Here is a 20263-nt window from a genome sequence, read left to right on the forward strand (position 1 = left end):
TTAAAGGTTCAGTCTTCTGGGTGGTGTTCTGTTTCTTTCAGGATAGCGCCTCTGGAACTGCGGAGTGGCATCAGGCTTGTTTCCAGTTTCCAGTGTCACATTGCTGTCACTGACATGTTCATCACTAAAAGTTAAGTCCGGTGACTGTGAAGTGTCCATCTTGTTGGATGCAATCAACTCAGGTGCTTTCTTCAGTTGAGCATCCGGTATCTGGTCCACATGACGTCTCCATGTCTGATCTGCAAATTCCTCTGTGTACATCAGTCATGCAGTTCTTGTGGCTATCTTGTTGGTGTCCATTTGTCTTCTTGGTAATCATTCACTAGAACTTTCTGACCAATCTCAAAGCTCCTTGCTGCTTCACTTGGCAACTGGCTGAACTGTTTATTTTGTTCTTCCCTCCAGAGGTCTATGCGAGATCTCAGATTCCTGCTGGTGAACAGCATTGCAGATGCTTGATTTGTCATCACATGAACAGAGTTCCAATACACACAAAGGAAGTTATCCACCTTGTACTGTAGAAAATATCCTCCTTGTCCATCACTTTAATGGACTTCTTGAAGGTTTGCATAAATTTAAAATGTCTGATGTCATTTTTCTTCATGAAGAGTCAGAATTTTTCTGACATGTATTGTGGTCCATTGTCACTCACAATTTGTTCAAGTAAGCCGTTCCAGTTGAAGATCATCCTCAGAGCAGAGAGAATCTTTGCTGAGGTGGTTGACTTCATTGGTGCAACCTCCAGCCACTTCGAATGAGCATCCATAGCAATCAGAGTATGGAGCCCATGAATGGCCCAGCAAAGTCAATATGCACTCTTTACCATGGTGATGACAGCACTCCCACTCTTCACCTTGACTGTACCCAGATGTCCTTCATGTAGATTTTCTATCATCCTGAGAACCACAATATGAGATCAAAACATCAGCATTCTTTGACATACCAAAAGTTGGTCTCGTCTTGCTGAGAACTTCGGGTTACCATGAGCTGGCCATCCTTGCATGTTGATGTCATAGACTTTTGACAATGTTGGATCATTCCTTGTTTCCTGTAGTATTTTGGAATTTGTCACTGGCGACTATTCCACCAATGGGGTGTGGAACACTTCTGCTGGGTCACACTATGAAGACTTCTCTTCTTCAGTTGTCAATAGTGGAGGATGTGACAAGCCATCAGTGTTATTGTGTTGTTTGGTGCCCTTGAACTCTATGTCATAAGAGTGTGTGTCTAGGAATAGTACCCAACATTGTAACTGGATAATGGTCATCACTGGAATTCCCTGCCTGGGATTGAAAATAGACACTAGAGGCTGGTGATCTGTCAATAGAGTAAACTTTTGTCTGTACAGGTAGTGGTAGAACTTCTTTTTTCCACATACTAGACTAAGGGCTTCTCAGTCATTCAGTGCGCAGTTGCCTTCTGCTCTTAGTGATCAAATCCATCTTTCATAACGTGTGACAAAACTGCTCCAATAGCATAAAGGGATGCATTGCATGCCAATCTGATAGCCAGGGTTGAGTCATAATGGGTGAGTAGTTCATTGGATGTTATTAATCTCTGTTTCCTTGAATGCTTTTCACACCTTTCTGACCATTCCCACTTTGCTCCTGTCTGTAACAGTGAGTTCAATGGGTGTAGCACTACAGCAGTGTTTGGGAGAAACCTGTGGTAGTAGTTTACAAAGCCCAAGAATGACCTGAGTTGTGACACATTTTCTGGTTTGGGTGCCAGTAGCACTGCTTCAGTCTTCTCTTGTGACTTACATACACCATGCTAGTCAGTGACATGTCCACAATATTAGATGTCATTCTCGTAAGACTGGTATTTCTCTCTCTGCACGCAGACCATACTCTCTCAGCCTGGTAAGCACTTTAGCAAGGTTCTGGATGGGCTATTCGTCATTCCTTCCAGTCACAATTATGTCATCAAGGTAACATTGTGTTCCTGGGATATCTTGGATCCCTTGGTCCATTGCTCTTTGCCAAATTGCTGGAACTGATGCAATGCCAAAGGCGAGATGATTATACTGAAACAGTCCCTTATGAGAGTTGATTATGAAGATCTTCCTGATTGACTCCTCAATCTCCATTTGCAGACAGACTTGTGACAATGTTTTCAATCTTTGAAAACCTCTATCCACCTGCCAAAGATTCACAAATGTCTTCTACTCATGGCAGAGGACAGTATGCAGCACTGGGTTGATGCTCACCTTGAAATCCCCACATATGTGAATGGTTCTGGCCTTCCCTTTCTTGATTACTGGGATAATGGGCATTGCCCAAATGTTCCACTCAACCTTGGAGAGAATTCCAGATGCCTCTAAACTCTACAATTCAGCATCCACTTTAACACATAGTGTGTAAGGCACTGGATGCACTTTATGGAATCTTGCTGTTGCTGCTTCATCCAATTCAATTCTGGCCTTCATGCCTTTGAGTTTACTGCTCCCCTTCTCAAACACCTTCTCATTAGCATTAAGCCGCTCTGACAGTGTCTGAGAAGTTCTACCATTTCGACTGCCATTGCCTGTTGATGTCACACTAGTGCCAGTCTAGTTGGATTTTTCTCAACTATTCACCTCTGAAGAGTGATAGCCCTCCACTTTTCAATATATAAAACTCGAATTGTTGTGTTTGCCCTCCATATGTCACATTTACTTTCAGTTGCCTTTGGGAGACACTTTTTCTCCTGTGTATGTCCTTAGCATCACTGGGGTCTTCTCTAATGGCATCTTAGAAAACTGTCTGTTGTAGTCAACCTCTGGAATTATGGACAAAGCTGACCCTGTATCCAGATCCATTTTCAGTTTTACACCAGACACATCTATTGTGATCCAGATGATTTTGTTATACTATGCAGTTCTAGGCATGACAGTTCATTTTTGTCAGATGCTATGTTGTTTGATTCTATTTTACTTTATGCATTTGCTTAGTTTTGTGTTTGAGACTTTTCACTCGGTTGTGCTTTTGTCTGCCTTGCCCGTTCTCTCTATGTGACCTTGTCTGTGACCCTTTCTACAGACTTTTTCTTTTAACCAAAAGTTAATTGAATTATGGGAGGATTTGCCATATCAATAATAAATTTGGCTTTTGCACCTTGCAGGGACATTTTGTACATTTCACATTCTAAAGTCTTTTTCTGTTGTTCTGCAGAATCCTTTACTGCAGTCTCTAATGATCTTGCAACGGCCCATTCTAAGGTTAGGTCTCTTTCCAATAGAAGCCTCTTTTGAGTGATTTGACTATGCATGACTATACCCGTTCCTTAATGTATCAGAAAGTCCATCTCTAAAATCACAGTACTGGAAAAGTTTAGTGCACTTCTGCAATGTGTTCAGAAATACTTTCATCCTATGACTGGTTCCTTTTGTAAAATATAAATCTCTCGGCTATTGCCAGCCGTTTTGGGCTCAATTGATTTTGTAAAATTCTAACAATTTTGTCAAAGATCTTGCATGCTGGCTTAGCAGTGTTTACTAGGTCACGTAAGAGATTGTACGTTCTTGCACACGTTAAGCTAAGAAGTGTAGGAGATTTCTTTTGCTCCTTGATGTTGTTCGTGTTACAATACAGTTCAACCCTCTCAATAAAAGACTCCCAGCCTTCATTAGTACTATCAAGTTCATCCACTTCCCTGAATGAAGCCATTATCACATTATTTTTGCTTTAAATTCAGCACATCTTTCACTGTTACTCATGAGTTCTTCGGCATTCCCTTGCTGTATAACTCTCGCTGTTTCGTCCCATAACTGTTGATGCAGTTAGTGATTGTTCCTGACATTCAGGTTCGTACTCATTGCCAATTTGTTGTCTGCACAACTACATATATATTAAATAAAGGCACACATACAAGAGGTGGCTTTAACTGGAGTGTTCACAATGCAGCATGATAGAGAGAACAATGTGCATGCACGAACAACAGATCGATACTTGATGCTAAGGGGGGAGTGGCATTGCTTTAAAGGAAATAGATCTATACATTACAGTTTATACCTTGCAATACACGCCAAGTCAATGCGGAGATTTCATTAACATCTGCTACATGCAGCTCCTCCCCTAAACTGTGGACAACAACAGTTGCCAGAGGAAGAGCATCAAGAAAACAGAACCCATGGTCCATGAACTGATTCTGAAAAGTGTTGGAAACAGGATGAAATGGTAGACTAGCAAGGGATGTTTTTATCTATTTCTTCCAGCTGAGCAGAGGAGGCAAGCATCATCCATAAGAGATATAAAGGGTTCCCTAACAGAGAGAGGATTTTCGGAAGGAAACAAGAAGATATGATTCCCCTTTTGCACCCCAGGTTACCTTCTTTGTCTTTCAATGCTCAATATCAACATAAGGTGCCACTAGCCATGAGTAGCTAGATAACACACACAATCCCTTTACCTCCTATTGTAAAGGACTGCCTGCAATGAATAATACAGATGAATGAATAAACCACCATTTCACATTCTATAAATGGCTGGCTGTAACATTTCTGAATTTCCTGAAGTGATACCTCATTTAACTCAAAAATCCATATAAAAACTTTTTTTTTTTTTGTGAGAACCTTCATTCTGTTGGTATAAACAGCAGTGTGTAGATCACCATGACATATCATGTGTGATCATAGCATTTCTTCCAGAATTGCTGCATTTTGTGGGGATCTACAATGCTGGAATAAGAATACTTAGATCACCTTTTGCCTGGCTGCTGGACCAACCCCTACTCCATCACACTGGTCCTTTCTTACTCCATGGTTTATTGACCAGGACTTTGTGAGATTGTGGATGTTGATCTTCTTAACCTTCTTCTTTCATAGCCACCAAAGTGACTGTTGATTCCCCTTTTTAGAACTTGTTTCTGTATATAAACCACCCTATTCACAGTTTAACATGAATTTTGGTCACATTTTTTTTTGCTAGAGATCCAATTGTCTTCAGAGTGCCTATTATAGCTCAATCCAATTTCTAGGCAATTGGATCTAAATTCAGTGGGGGATTATGTAAAAGTATAGCACCAGTTAGGAGTCTAAAGTGCCTCATTTCTGATTTTTATTGCAGATGACTTAAATAGCAATGATCACAAAAAAAAACATAAGCCTGGGTGTCAATTTGTTGCCAAACACTTTACAAGATTGTGTAAAATCAAGGTCAACATTAAAGACTTGCTAACTGAATTAGGAGGGAAGTCTGCTTAAACAGGTCAAAGAGACAATTAGATTAGAGAAGACAATGAGCAATAAGGATAGGTTGTTAAAGCATTTATGAACAAAAAAAAGAGGCCTTTTCTGCTTAATGGGCTTTTCCTGTTGCTAAATATTCTTACATTTTGTTGCACCATTACTAGACTTCAGCTGGAAATTAATATGTATAAGTTCTTGTATGCCTTGCTTCTGACAAAATAATAATCTATTCATTTCCAGCTTACTTACAGCTATTTTGTACTGCTGTCCCATCAGCATCATATCATATTCCATTTAACGGAATGTATGTTGCTGACTTGTATCCACCAGGACTTGGATTAAGGCAATGCTGCTCAGAATGATTTAACTGAAGAAATGTGATGGTTGTCAGAGAGAGAAATTATTATTGCTCCTTTTCTTGCCTGGCCTGGAGTTAATCTTAGATAGAATGGTAATTTTCCAAATATGATTATTTCTTATACATAATATGAAGAAGGTCTTTTTGTTTGCTAATTGGAAATATGATCCATCCATATAATAGAACTATAAAGATGGTTATCATGGTCATTGAGATTCCATTCCACTTGGAAAAGAGGTATTTCTAGAATAACCTGGCAACAATAAAGAGCCATTGATTGAATTGGTCTTATTTTAGAATGACATTTTATTCATATTTTTGAATTTTGTACAGCTTACAAAGAATTACGATACAGTCACAATAGGGGCAGATTTTAAATACGACTGTGAGTAGAATTTTTCTTGTTAAACATATCAGATAAATTTTAAAAAGTCCCATCAAAAAGAAGCTGCATTTTTCAAACCACGGATTAAAAGCTATTTGTGAGTCACAGCAGATTAGCAAATGTACAAGTTATCATGGTATGACACTGTTAGTTGTTGGATTGGACTTTTTGTTCTCAATGCAAATTTGAGCAATCAAATGAATATTCCACAGCTGTCATAGAACATAAAACAGTGCCACAGGAACAGGGTCCTCAGCCCGCAATATTATGCCAAGCCAATTAAACTAGTAATCAAATGGCCAATAAAATTAATGCCTTCTGCCTAAGCAATGTCCATATCCCTCACAATCATGTGCCTATATAGACATCTCTTAAACATTTCTGATGTATCTGCTTCTACTCCAGGCAATGCATTCCAAACATCTACTACAAACTGCCCTTCACATCTCCTTTGAACTTAACCCCTCTCAACTAAAATGCATACTCTCTGGTATTAACCTGGGAAGAAGATATTGTCTATATCTATCTATGCTTCTCATAATCTTAAATACCTCTATCAGATCTCCTCTCAGGCGCTGATGCTCCAGAAAATCAACCCAAGTTTGTCCAACCTCTGGTTATAGCACATGCCCTCTAATCAAGGCAGCATCCTGGGAAACCTCTTCTGCAACTTCTCCAAAACCTCAGCTGCCTTGCTATGATGGGGTGATCAGAACTGTATGCAATTCTCCAGAAGCAGCCTAACTAGAGTTTTATAAAGCTGCAGCATAACTTCCTGACTTTTAAACTCAATGCTTCAACTAATAAAGACAATCAATCCATATGACTTCTTAACTGCCCTATCAATTTTCAGAGAGCTATGAACTTGGATCCCAAGATCCTTCTGTTCACAAGAGTCTAACACTTAAGAGTGTATTGTTTCTCTACTTTTGACCTACCAAGATGCAATACTTCACACTTCGACAGGCTGAACTCCATATGCCATTTCTCCGCCTACCTCTGCAACTGATTTATAACCCTCTGTATTTGTTGCTAATCTTCTATGCTAATCCACAACACTACTGATCTTCATATAATTTGCAATCTTCATATCTGTCCTTTGACTATCCAGCAGTATTTATCCAAATGCTTTCTGTTATGAATTAAAATATTTGACATAATACCATAAAGTCTATATCTGTTCAGTGAAATGAGATTTACTGATAGATTAACAGTAAATCACAATAGGGATAGAATTATCAGAAGTTAAAACTGCCGAAATCAAACAATTTATACAGAAAACCGTCTTTAATTAGGAAATATCATTTCTTAATGATAGTGGTGACACTGTAATCGATTCACAAATTATGAGTTGAAAGGCAGCTGATAAAATGAAAAATGCCACAATTAAGCTTTCTAGTAACAGTTACGTCATTAACTTTAACCTTTTTTAAAACATAACTCTTTTCATATCCTGAGTGATAATAAAAATAGTCCTTGTTTACCAAGTTGCAAGCCATGTTTCCAATAAGTAATGGTGACAAGTTAATCAGAATCAGGTTTAATATCACTGGCACATGTCATGTAATTTGTTGCTTTGCAGCAGCAGCACATTACAATACATGATAAGAAAAATACTATCAATTACATTAAGAAACACACACACACACACACACACACACACACACGCACACACACACATATATATACATATATATACACACACATACATATGTTAAATAAGTACTGAAAAAAGGGAGCAAAAAAAAAGAAATAATGAAATAGTGAGGTAGTGTTGATGGGTTTGTTGTCCATTCAGAAATCTAAAGGGGGGGGGGTGGAAGAACCTGTTCCCAAAACAGTGAGACAGTGAGTATGTATCCTGAGGCTCCTGTACCTCCTCCTTGACAGTAACAATGAGAAGGGGGCATGTCCAGGGCCCTTAATGATGAATGCTGCCTTCTTGAGGCATCGCCTTGTCAAGGTGTCCTCAGTGCTGGGGAGGCTTAGGCCCAGGACAGAACTGGCTGAGTGTACAACTTCCTGCAGCTTTTTCAGAATCTGTGCAGTGGAGCCTCCATATCAGATGATAATGCAACTGGTTAGAACGTTCTCTATGTACATCTGCAGAAATTCATAATTAAATATGTCATGCCTTCTTTGTAATTGTATCAGTACGTTAGGACAAGGATAGATCATCAGAGATGTTGACACCCAGGAACTTGAAACTGCTCACCCTTTTCACTGCTGATCCCTCGATGAGGACTCGTGTGTGTTCCCTTGAGTCGCCCTTCTGGAAATCCACTATCAATCCCTTGGCCTTACTGATGCTGAATGTAAGGTTGGTGCTGCGACACCACTCAACCAGCTGATGTATCTCATTCCTGTATGCCTCCTTGTCACCCTCTCAAATTCTGCCAACAGTATTTGTGTCATTGGCAAATTTATAGATCGAGTTTGAGCTGTGCCTAGCCACACAGTAATAGGTGTAAAGAGAGTAGAAGAGTGGGTTAAGCATGCCTCTTGAGTGTTGATTGTCTGAAAGGAGGAGATATTATTTCCGATCTGCACGGGATGTGGCCTCCAGGTAAGGAACTCAAGGATCCAGTTGCAGAGAGAAGTATAGAAGCCCACTTTTTGGTGCTTGTTGATTAGAACTGAGGGTATGACTGTGTTGAATGCAGAGCTGTAATCAATAAACAGCAGCCTGATGTAGGTGTACTATTTTCCAGGCGATCCAAGGCCAAGTGGAGAGCCAGTGAGGTTGCATCTGCTGTAGACCTATGATGGTGATAAGCAAATTACAGCAGGTCTGGATCCTTGTTTATGCATAAGCTGATTCTGGCCATAAGCACCTTCTCAAAGCACTTTTTCACAGAAGATGTGATTGCAACTGGGTGACAGTCATTGCGACAGCTCACCTTTTTCTCTTCTTGGGCACTGGAAAACTCTGACTGCAGCAGTGAAAGATTGAAGATCTCCTTGAACACTCCCATCAGTTGGTTGGCACAGGTTTTCAGTGCCCTACCTGGTTCACCATCAGAGCCTGATACCTTGCGAGGGCTCACCCTCTTGAAATATGTTCTGACCTCAGCCTCGGAGTTAGACATCACAGTCACCAGATGCAGCAAGGATTCGCACAGGTCTAGTTTTCTCCTTTTCAAGGCATGTTAAAAAAGTGTTGACCTCACCTGGAAGAGAAGCATCACAACCACTTACGATGTTAGGTTTTGGTTTATAGGAAATAATGGTCTGTAAACCCTGCCAGAGCTGATGTATATCCGATTCCATCTCTAACTTCAATTGGACTTATTTATTCCACTCTTAAAATGTCCTTCAGTTATTCATACTTGAACTTCTTGTGTAGTTCTGGAACACCAGTTTTGAATGCCACAGATCTAGCCCTCAGCAGACTACATAACCTATGGTTAGAAACATGGAAAATAGGTGCAGGAGTAAGCCATTCAGCCATTCAAGCCTGCACCGCCATTCAGTATGATCATGGATGATCATCCAACTCAGAACCCTGTACCTGCTTTCTCTCCATACCCCCTGATCCCTTTAGCCACAAGGGCCATATCTAACTTCCTCTTAAATATGGCCAATGAACTGGCCTCAACTGTTTCCTGTGGCAGAGAATTCCACAGATTCACCACTCTCTGTGTGAAGAAGTTTTTCCTCATCTCGGTCCTAAAAGACTTTCCCTTTATCCTTAAACTGGGTTCATTAATGGCTTTTGGTTTGGGCATGTCTATTATGTTCTTGAAGGCACACATTCATCCACACAGGACTTGATGAAGTTGGTGATAACTGTGGCATAGTTATTCAGAATCAAAAACAAGCCCTTGAATATCGTCCAGTCTGCCAACTCAAAGCAGTCCTGTAGGTACTTCTCTACCGCCCTTGACCATACGTTCTAGGGCTTCACCACTGGTGCTGCAGTTTTTAGTCTCTGCCTGTAGTTGGGGAGCAGAAATACAGCCAGGTGATCAGACTTTCCGAAGTGTGGGCATGGGATGACACGGTCGCATTCTTGATGGTGATATAACAGTGGTTAAGTGTGTTGGCTCCTCTGCTTCCACAAGTGATATGCTGATAATTTCTCTCTCCAAGTTTACTACCCTCACTTCAGGCAACTATTTATCAGCACTTTCCTCTGCCGCCTTAACTTGCAATTTCCATCCCTTCCATTGCATTTCTTTACCAAGGATCTTGACTGTTTAAGGTTGAATCAGCAGCTGCTATTTTGCTCTAGGATCTCCTTAATGCTCAGTAAGTCTAATTCATTCTCAATGAGTCCTGAAGACGAGTCTTGGCCTGAAACATTGACTATCTTTGCATTTCCATAGAAGCCGCCTGACTTGCTGAGTTGCTTCAGCATTTTATGTATATCATTTTGGATTTGCAGTATCTGCAGACTTTCTTGTGTTTATAACTCATCAAGAGCAAGGCATTCATTACAAATGGTTCTGATTTTGAAGACTGTTCTTGGCTGAGTTGGCTGGTCACATCTAGGGTAACAATTGCAATCCCTTTGTTAGAGAAGGTTTGATAGTGATGTCTCTTTTAGTCAGGTTCTCTGTTGAGTAAATGAATGAGTGGTTGAAGCACTTCTTAACATTAGTCTCCGGCTGGAATTCTTCATAGAACATGAAGATTGAGGGGAGATTTGATAGATGTGTACAAAATTATGAGAGGTATAGACAGGGTAAACGCAAGCAGGCTTTTCCCACTGAGGATGAATGGTGAAAAGTTTAAGAGGAACATTAGAGGAACCTTTTCACTCAGAATGTTGTGAGAGTGTGGAATGAGCTGCCAGCTCAAGTGGTGCATGCGAGCTCAACTTCAAATTTTAAGAGATGTTTCGATAGGTATATGGATACTAGGGGTGTGGAGGGCTATGGTCTGGGTGCAGATTGATGGGACTAGCCAATTTAAATGGGTCAGCATGGACTAGATGGGCCAAAGAGCATGTTTCTGTTCTGTACTCTTCAATGACTCTTTGTGAAGTGGTCATAGGTTGAGAAACCTTGATGATGATGCAACGGCCTTGTGAAGCTATTTTGTATTTAATGAGGCAAGGAAGTCTGGAAGAGAAGATTATTTTCTGTTCAAGGTTGGGAAGAGGGAGCAAGGAAGAGTATATAGGGAAAAAAGCGTTAAGCATCTGCCAGCAACTGCAAAGCAATGTCCAATATGTGTTAGCATCATGAAGAGAGGAAGACAGTAAAATAGACAAGGGAGCTTTAATCGAATCACATTATAAAATGCCTAAACTTTCATGTGATCATTAATTTTATTATTTAATATTAATGATCTGATTGTTTCACTGCTGTTCAGTTTTTGTGGTTAACTGCTTTCACCAAACCAAGTATTGAAAGCATCTAATCATACTTGGTACTTTCTATATATAATTCTAATTCTGCTTTCTATTCCTCTGATTAACTTAGGTTTATAGCATCATTTATATGAAAGAACAAAATCAGTGATATTATTCCAAAAATGCATTTAGCTTCATTGTGATCTGATCCAAGCTGATGGATGGCACATATTTTTAATTTTATTTGGTATTTCTGTAATAGTAGCAAGAGCAATGGGAATGTTGGACAGATTTTTCATTTCTAATGTCTTTTTTGAAAGTATGCCTGCTTAGGCACAAGGAATAAACTGAGTGGAGCACAGCACTGAGTAATTTGCTAGTTTTCAGTATCTAAGCTCAAATAAGAGGAAAGCTGACTGATTGGAAGTAAGTGGCACTTATGAACTGAATCAGTGTCTCAGAAGACAGAAATTGAAAGAGGAGCAAATTAATGTAACTCTTGAAATATTGCAATAGATGATGACAGGCAGATAATTGAAAGAGTTAATTATCTTTGGGTTATTGCTTCAAACATCAATGACTCAGGGTTGTTCTTTCACATAGCACTAACAGGGCTTCTAACGTTGATTTCAAGTAGACAAAATTGACTATTGGTGACTCTGTGAAATACTATAATTTTACCCTTAAAGCAGTTAATTTATCAAATTTGAGAAGGCTCTGTGGGACTATCCTCAGCATGAAATCAGACTTTGAAGTAAGAAACCACCTGTGAAAAGTAATTAAAAATTACAAAGAAAGGTAGGGAAGCAAAAGTAGACCCTTGAGACTTGCCTATTTTGACTGGATTTAAGCCAGAGAATGTGTTGTCCAATGTGTCCCTTTGATGTTTGTATCTAGATATGAGTGAAACTAATATATGACCCTGTTAGATTAACCAATTCCTTTATCTTATTGCACGTAATCTGGTAATTTACTATATCAGAAGAATTCTTAAGATGTGAGTCCACAGTGTCATGTTTGGCTGATTAGTGAAATTGATACCTCTCCTGCACTTTCAGTGGAAAAATAGATAACTCTAAATAGTTTATCTAATCCCATTTCCAATTATCCCTGAGGATAGAAATGTGTTGGGCAAGGGGGCTGGAGACATTTCCTCCAAGAGGTTCATCCAGTTCCCTGTTCATATTAATACCAGCTACAGTCAAATAGTGGAAAAAGCTGGGTATACAATCTATAGAAGATAGCTGGAGGAATAGGAGGAGTTGATTAGTATTGAAGTAAATTTGCACTTGTATAATTCCCCTTGAAATGGACCCATTGTCCATTCTGGCAATCCTCCAAGCTGTAAAGCATTTTAGTAATTGTGGAACTTGGCTTGTGTTTTGAAATAAATAAAAATTGAATTTATCAATGGTTTTGCAATGTACAGTGTATCCTGGCAGATTTTTGGACAGTGGTTTCTAGTATATAATAAATTGGGTGTAAATGCTGATCAAAACTTAAAATGCATAATACCAATAGCCTTCATTACGACCAGTAAATCTTTGCCTGTTTTTGTAAAATATTTTAAAGTGAGCATGTTCGCTCATATATTACAGAATTTATTTCAAATAATTCAATGATTTAAGGTCAGGTGAGTGTTCGTTTTTGGACTATGCAACTGCATTATAGCAAAAAATAATAATTAAATGTGATTGGGGTGTGTGACATAGCAAGTGACTTTCAGTTGCATTGTTTTAATGTACATAACGCACATCTTTATGAAGTATTCGGTTCACACAGGGCTAACCTCAGTGTTTAACTAATATTGCCCCTGTGAAAGTCATTTGTGTGTCTCAAATCAACATATTGGAATGGACCATGTAGAGGAATTCGAAGCTGCACTCCAAGGATAAGCCAGGAATTAGCTTTATCTGAAGGGATCACCACTTATGTGGAGTGGAGATGATTGTTGAATAAATTTGTTGGTCTGACCTTTGGTGAAGCATGAAAGAAAGGTTGCTCTTTGTCACCTAAAAAGATGGGGCCTCATGGCAGCTTCAGACAAGCTGCGTGAACGACACTGTGGTGCAATGGCTTTTCTGATTGCATGTTTCACTAAAAGCTAGTAACCAGGTTCACCAGATTAGTAGGAAAGGGAACAGAATATAAATATTTATTGCTATGGGAATTGAATACAAAAGGAAAGAGTTTATGCTTTTGAAATATAGAGTATTGCAGAACAATGTACAGTATTGGTCTCCTTATTTTAGGGAGTACAGAAAAGTTTACTGGGAAAAGGCAGTTCCAGTCTTATGACGAAATGTCAGACAGACATGGTTGGTTCTGATGGAGACTGGAAGAGTGAAAGCTGAGTAGATTGAAATACAAAATCCTGAGGTCTCTTGATGGTGCAGATGTAGAGAGAATGTTCTCCCTGCAGAAGAGTATAGAACTAAGAGTAAATGAAGACAAAAAGTGCTTGGAAAGAGAAATACATTTATATTTCAGCTCCAAGATCACTCATTAAAACTGGAAAGAAGGAAGCAAGTAAGCTTTAAGTTGTGGAGTGGTTGGGGGAGGAACAGACAGAATAAAAGAAGTATCTCTGAATGGGTGAGGCTAGATTTGCTCTGATGATGAGATTTTGATGAAACCATCAAGTTGATATGTTAGTGAGGGTAGTTAGAGAAATAAAGTGGAGGCATGTAAAGAAATACAGCAGCATGTAAAGACTGTAAAATGCAGTAAAGAGTAGTAGGGAAATTCCTGGTAGATCAGTCTCAGTGATAAAAGAGAAACTGTTTATATTACAGATCAATGACTGTACATTGGAGTGAGAGGTTATTGCTTTCAAAAAATGGGAGACATCCGTTTAAGATGAGGGTAAACAAAAATGCTTTTTCTCTCTCAGAATACCATGTTTTTGGAATTCATTTCATAAAAGGGCAGTGGAAGCAGGATCCTTGAATTCTTTTAAGACTGATGTAGATTGATAGGCAATCAAATCAGCTCTGAACAATAAATGGCAGAGAAGGTTTGAGTGGTTGAGTGGACTGCTTCTGCTTTAAATGTGTATGTTTGCATGTTCATTAGGCTGCCATGGACAGTCATGTGAAACACTGTGGATGAGAATCAATACAGTTTTCAGTATGAATGGTCACCACCTATTCAATCCACTCGTGCAATAGAGAATTGAAGGATAATCAATGAATCTAACATCATAGCCTGCTGTACTAAGATACAGAAAATATGAAGGCCCTTCAAAATGTTGGAGAAAGAAAAATGTTTTGAACATTGGAATATGAATATCAGGCCTTATGATCAAATATATAAGTAAAAATTAAAACCCTTTAATTTACATTCTTTAACCCTTTAATTTATTTGACTTGTAATCCTTGTTTAATAGTGTCTTTCACATCTGGTTGCTCAAAGCCGGTAAGAGCTGTGGTGCTGCCAATACAATATGTTCACATTCACATTGATGTTGATGCACCAATTTGGGTTCAGATCAGAAATGCCTTGTCCAATTTTGTGACTGTCGTAATTTCACCCAGAAATTATCCTGATGTCATTCATTCTGGATTAAGTTCATTGTGGTTCTCATGGTACCGAAAACAAAGCATGCTTTGTAAAGTGATTTCTATGCTTTTGTTTTTAATCTAAAATTAACTTTGCTTTCTGTATTTCCAGTGTCAGCTCAATGATTTCCACTCAGTTGTGAGATAATTTCCACTCAAATTGTGAGATAATAGCTCATAGTTATGGAGGAACCTGGAAGACTATAAAGGATAACTGTGTGGAGCTTTGTGCTGAAATATCTGGGATTCAGATTGTATTGTCTTAGCTTGAATGACAGCAGTTTGAGTTGTGTGATCAACATGCAAATAACAGGCTATAGCAGTGATTGGAGCATGAGTGATGTCCAGATAGCTGTGAATTCAATTCTAGATTAACAGTGGCTAGCCCAGTATTTCAGTTACTCAAAAGGAGCTTACTGAAGCACTGATGATCACTGATGGCTCCCTTATGAAGTGTTGTGTAATGGAGGCATCCACACAAAGCGTTGTCGCAAGAAAGCAGCATTCACCGTCAGAGAATCCCACTACCCAGGATGTGCTTTCTTCTCGCTGCTGCCATCACAAAAGAAAGTACGGGAGCCTTTAGGACTCTGACCACCAGGTTCAGGTATAGTTCTTACCCATCAACCATCAGGCTCTTGAACCAAAGGGAATAACTTCACTCAACTTCACCTGCCCATCACTGAAATATTCCCACAACTTTTGGGCTCACTTTCAAGAGTTCTTCATCTTAGGTTCTCTATATTTATTGCTTATTATTAATATTATTATTATTTCTCTCTTTTTGTATTTGCACAGTTTGCTCTCTTTTGCACACTGTTTGAATTCCCAAGTTGGTATGATCTTTCATTAATTATATATTGGTTATTATTCTATTATGAATTTATTGAGTGTGCCCACAAGAAAATGAATCAGAGTTGTATATGATGACATATATGCATTTTGATACTAAACTTACATTGAACTTGGAGAAAAAGATACCATATTATTAAATAGGATAGATGTATTCATCAGTCCCCCATCTTGGCACTTCTTTGATGATAGGGAACAGTTTAGAGATAGTCTCTGTACATGGTGCATCACTAGAGTATGCATGGACTACAACCAGTTCAGGGTGAATAGCATTGTCAGGAATCTTTTGATATGGTGGTTCAGTTCCACTGTTAAAGTCTGGCAACATTTCTTTTCTAATGTTTCTAAAATCCATGATGATCATGTTGAAGGATAGGATAGGGAAGTATGGTGTGCTGATTTTATGTTAATTTTCTCAGACTGAAAGTATGAGCATGAGGTGATGTGTCTGTGGGTACTGAGAGACAGATTGGCATCACCTTCACTGATCTCCAATCCTCTGCTGTTTCTGTGCTGACCAGCCCTTGAACTCGAGTGCCCTCTCCTAGACAGCTCAGCCTATGAAAACGCTTTACCACCTGACAATAGCTGTTGCAGCTGGTAGTAGTGTGCTAGCTTCTCCAGCAAGGCATTGGGAATTGTGTCAGTAAATACATTGCAGTGCATACCCATCTATTTCCACTCATGTAGCTGGAAATATGTGCAAGGTACAAGATGCTGGTGTGTGATTGTTGGAGTACAATTTTGTTAAGTGTGCAAATGTGGTGGTGGTGCTGCTAGTAATTGTGATATGGTGCAATCGCTTCAGAGGCATAAGAACTTTTTCTACTACTATAAGTATACCTATTAGTAGGCATTTGCAGGGTTGTTCAAATAAAGGCATGTATATAGGGTGTTGATAAAGGCATTCAGCATACTGGCCTTCATCAGTCAGAGTATGCAGTTGAGGAGTAAGGGCATTATGTTGCAGGTACTGTATCGTACAAAAGTCTAAGATACTTATATGTAGTTAGGATGCTTAAGACTTTTGCACAATACTGCATATTGGTTAAAATAGGAAATGGTTGGGAAACAGAAATAAGAATATGTAGCTTTGTATTAGCTCAGTAGGATTAAGTGTTATTTGGTAACTGGAAATACATAGTATACAGTACTAGGTGTCCTAGCTATATATATGGTTTTGGTCATTCTGTTTTAGGAAAGACAGTCAAACTAGAGAAGGTGCAGAAAACTTAAAGATCATTAGACAAAGGAGCAGAATTAGGCTATTCAGACCATCGAGTCTGCTCTATTATTTCATCATTTCCCTGTCAGCCCCAATCTCCTGCCTTCCCAGTTTAACCTTTCACGCCTTGACTAATCAAGGGTGTATCAAACTACTCCTTAAATACACCTAATAACTTGGTCTCCACAGCTTCCTGTGGCAACAAATTCCGGATTCACCAGCCTCTGGCTAACGGATTCCCTCCTTATCCCCATTCTGAATGGACATCCCTCTATTCTCAGGCTGTGCCCTCTGGCCATGGACTCCCCCACCATAAGAAATATCCATTCTATCTATGCCTTTCAACATTCCATAGGTTTCGATAAGATCTACCCTCATTCTTCTAAATTCCAATGAGTAATGGCCCAGAGCCATCAAACACTCCTCATATGATAAGCCTTTCATTTCCCAGAATTATTCTCGTGAACCTCCCCCTGAATCCTCTTCAATGTCAGCAAATCCTTTCTTAAATTAGGGACCCAAAATTGCTCACAATACTCCAAGTGAAATCTCACTAGTGCCTTGTAAAGCCTGGGCATTACATGCTTTCTTTTATATTCTAGTCCTCTCAAAATGAATGCTAACATTGCATTTGCCTTCCCCACCACTGACTCAAGCGCAAATTAAGCTTTAGGGAATCCTGCACCTTGGACCTGAACTTTCTCCCCATTTAGAACATAGTCTATGCTTTTATTGCATCAATTCCATAATCTAAATCATTGACATATGAAGAAGTGATTCCAACACTGATCCTTAGTGAACATGACTAGTCACTGGCTGTCAATCAGAAAAGGTTCCCTTTATTCCCACTTCATACCTCCCGCCAATCAGCCAATGCTCAATCCACACTAGGATCTTTCCTGTAACACCATGGGCTCGTATCTTGTTAAGCAGCCTCATATGTGGCACCTTGTCAGAGGCCTTCTGAAAATCCAAGTACTTAACAACCACCAATTCTCCTTCATCTATCCTTCATCTTCACCTAGGTAGTTATTTCCTCAAAGAATTCTAACAGATTTGTCAGTCAAGATTTTCCCCTGAGAAATCCAGGCTGACTTCAGAATTAGAATCAGAATCGGGTTTAGTATCATCGGCATATGTTGTGCAACTTGTTAACTTAGCAGCAGTAGTACAATGCAATTCATGATAATATAGAAAATACATAAATTAATTACAGTAAGTATATATATGTATGTATATTAAATTGTTAAATTAAAAATAATGCAAAAATAGTATTTATTAAAAAAAGTGATGTAGTGTTCACAGGTTCAACATTCATTTTAGAATCAAGTAGCGGTAGGGAAGAAGCTGTTCCTGAATCACCAAGAGTGAGTCTTCAGATTTCTGTACCTCCTTTGTCATGGTAACACTGAGAAGGGCACATGTCTTGGGTGGTGGGGGTTCTTGGATAATGGATGCTGCCTTTCTGTAGCACCACTCCTTGAAGGTCTCTTGGATACTACAGAGGCTAGAACCCATGATGGAGCTGACTAATTTTACAACTTTCTGTATCTTCTTTTGATCCTGTGCAGTAGAACCACCCCACCCCTCCATACCAGACAGCAGACAGTGATGTAGCTTGTCAGAATGCCCTCGATGTTACATCTGTAAAAGTTTTCAAGTGGTTTCAGTGAAAAACCAAATTTCATCAAACTCCAAATGAAATACAGTCGCTTTCTTGCCTTCTTTATAGCTGAATTGTAATGTTGGGACCAAGTTAAATCCTCAGAGATCTTGACACCCAGGAAATTGAAATTGCTATCTCTCTCTCTCTCTCTCTCACCCCACTTCTGATCCCTTTATGAGGATTGTTTAATGTCTCCTCATCCTATCCTTTCTGAAATTCAGAATCAGCTCTTTGGTCTTACTGATGAGTGCAAGGTTGTTGCTGTGACACCACTCAACTAGCTGGTATATCTTACTTCTGTACACCATCTCACCTCCATTTAGGATTCTGTCAACAATGGTTGTATCATCAACAAATTTATAGATAACTTTTGTGCTATGCCTAGTCACACAGTCATGGGTATAGAGAGAGTAGAACAGTGGGCTAAGCACACATCCCTGAGGTGCGCCAGTGTTGATTGTCAGTGAGGAGATATTATTACCAATTTGCATAGATCTTCTGGTTGGGAAGTTGAAAATCCAGTTGCAGAGGGAGGTACAAAGGCTCAGGCTCTGTCGCTTTTCAATCAGGACTGTAGGAATGATGATATTAAACACTAAGCTATAGTCAATGAACAGCATCTTGACATAAGTATTTGTATTGTGAAGAGTCAGTGAGATTGCGTCTGGTGTAGACCTACTTTGGCCTATGTTATGATGTGCCTCCAAGTACCCCATAACCACATCCTTAACAATTGACTCCAACATCTTCCCAACTACAGACGTCAGGATAACAGACCTATAATTTCCTTTCTTCTGCCTTCCTCTCTTCTTGCTGAGTGGAGTGACATTTGCAATTTCCCAGTCCTCCAGAAGGCCCAAGTTATCAGGAGAGGTTGGCCACATGTTATCCTTATTCCTTGAAGCACAGGAGAATAAGAGGTGTCCTTATGTGAGTTTATAAAATCATGAGGGAGGTGGATAATTTGGACAGTCATAATCTTTCCCCTAAGGTTTGGAATCTAAAAGTAGAGGGTACAGATGCAAGAGGAGAGAGAGTTAATAGTCCTGAGAAGTAAGATCTTTACACAAAGTGGTGAGTACCTGGAATGATTAACCAGAAGGAGTGGTCGAGGTGGGTACAATTGCAGCATTTAAGAGGCACTTGGATTGGGAAATGGAGAAGAAGAGCTCGGCAGGTTATGGACTGAAGACATGCTGCTGGGACTAGGAGGGAGGATGCTGTGGTCAGCATAGACTAAATTGGTTGACACGCCTGTTTCCTCTATTACTCTATGACTTTCATTTCCACCCCTCCCCCACCCCACCATCCAATCCCCAAATAATAACCACCTCTTTAACATCCTGGCATGGTTGACAGCAAGCTATTGATTTCATGAGATCAATTGCAGAGTAGTGAAAGTATTTCAGGAATTTGATTTGCAAATCATGGGCTTTCTCTTATTTATCACATATCACATTAATTAAAGTGGCAAATGATGTTAAATGCAGTTATTTAAGCAGGAGCATGTAATCAATTATTTGCAGCAACAAAATATTGTAGTGATTAACAATGTTGCAGATAGAGCTTGTCAAATATAATGTGTAGTAAATGCAAACGCTAAGGTAAGTAATTCTAACCAGAGTGGAATCTGAATTAATAATGGAACAGAATTAATAATTAAGCATATGTAGCTATGGTACAAAGAAAAATTATGAGATTTGCATGTCAATCTCTTCAGCATGGGATGGAATAAATTTGAAGGTAAAATT

Source organism: Hypanus sabinus, chromosome 11 (assembly GCF_030144855.1).
Source record: "Hypanus sabinus isolate sHypSab1 chromosome 11, sHypSab1.hap1, whole genome shotgun sequence".
Classification (NCBI taxonomy): Eukaryota; Metazoa; Chordata; class Chondrichthyes; order Myliobatiformes; family Dasyatidae; genus Hypanus; species Hypanus sabinus.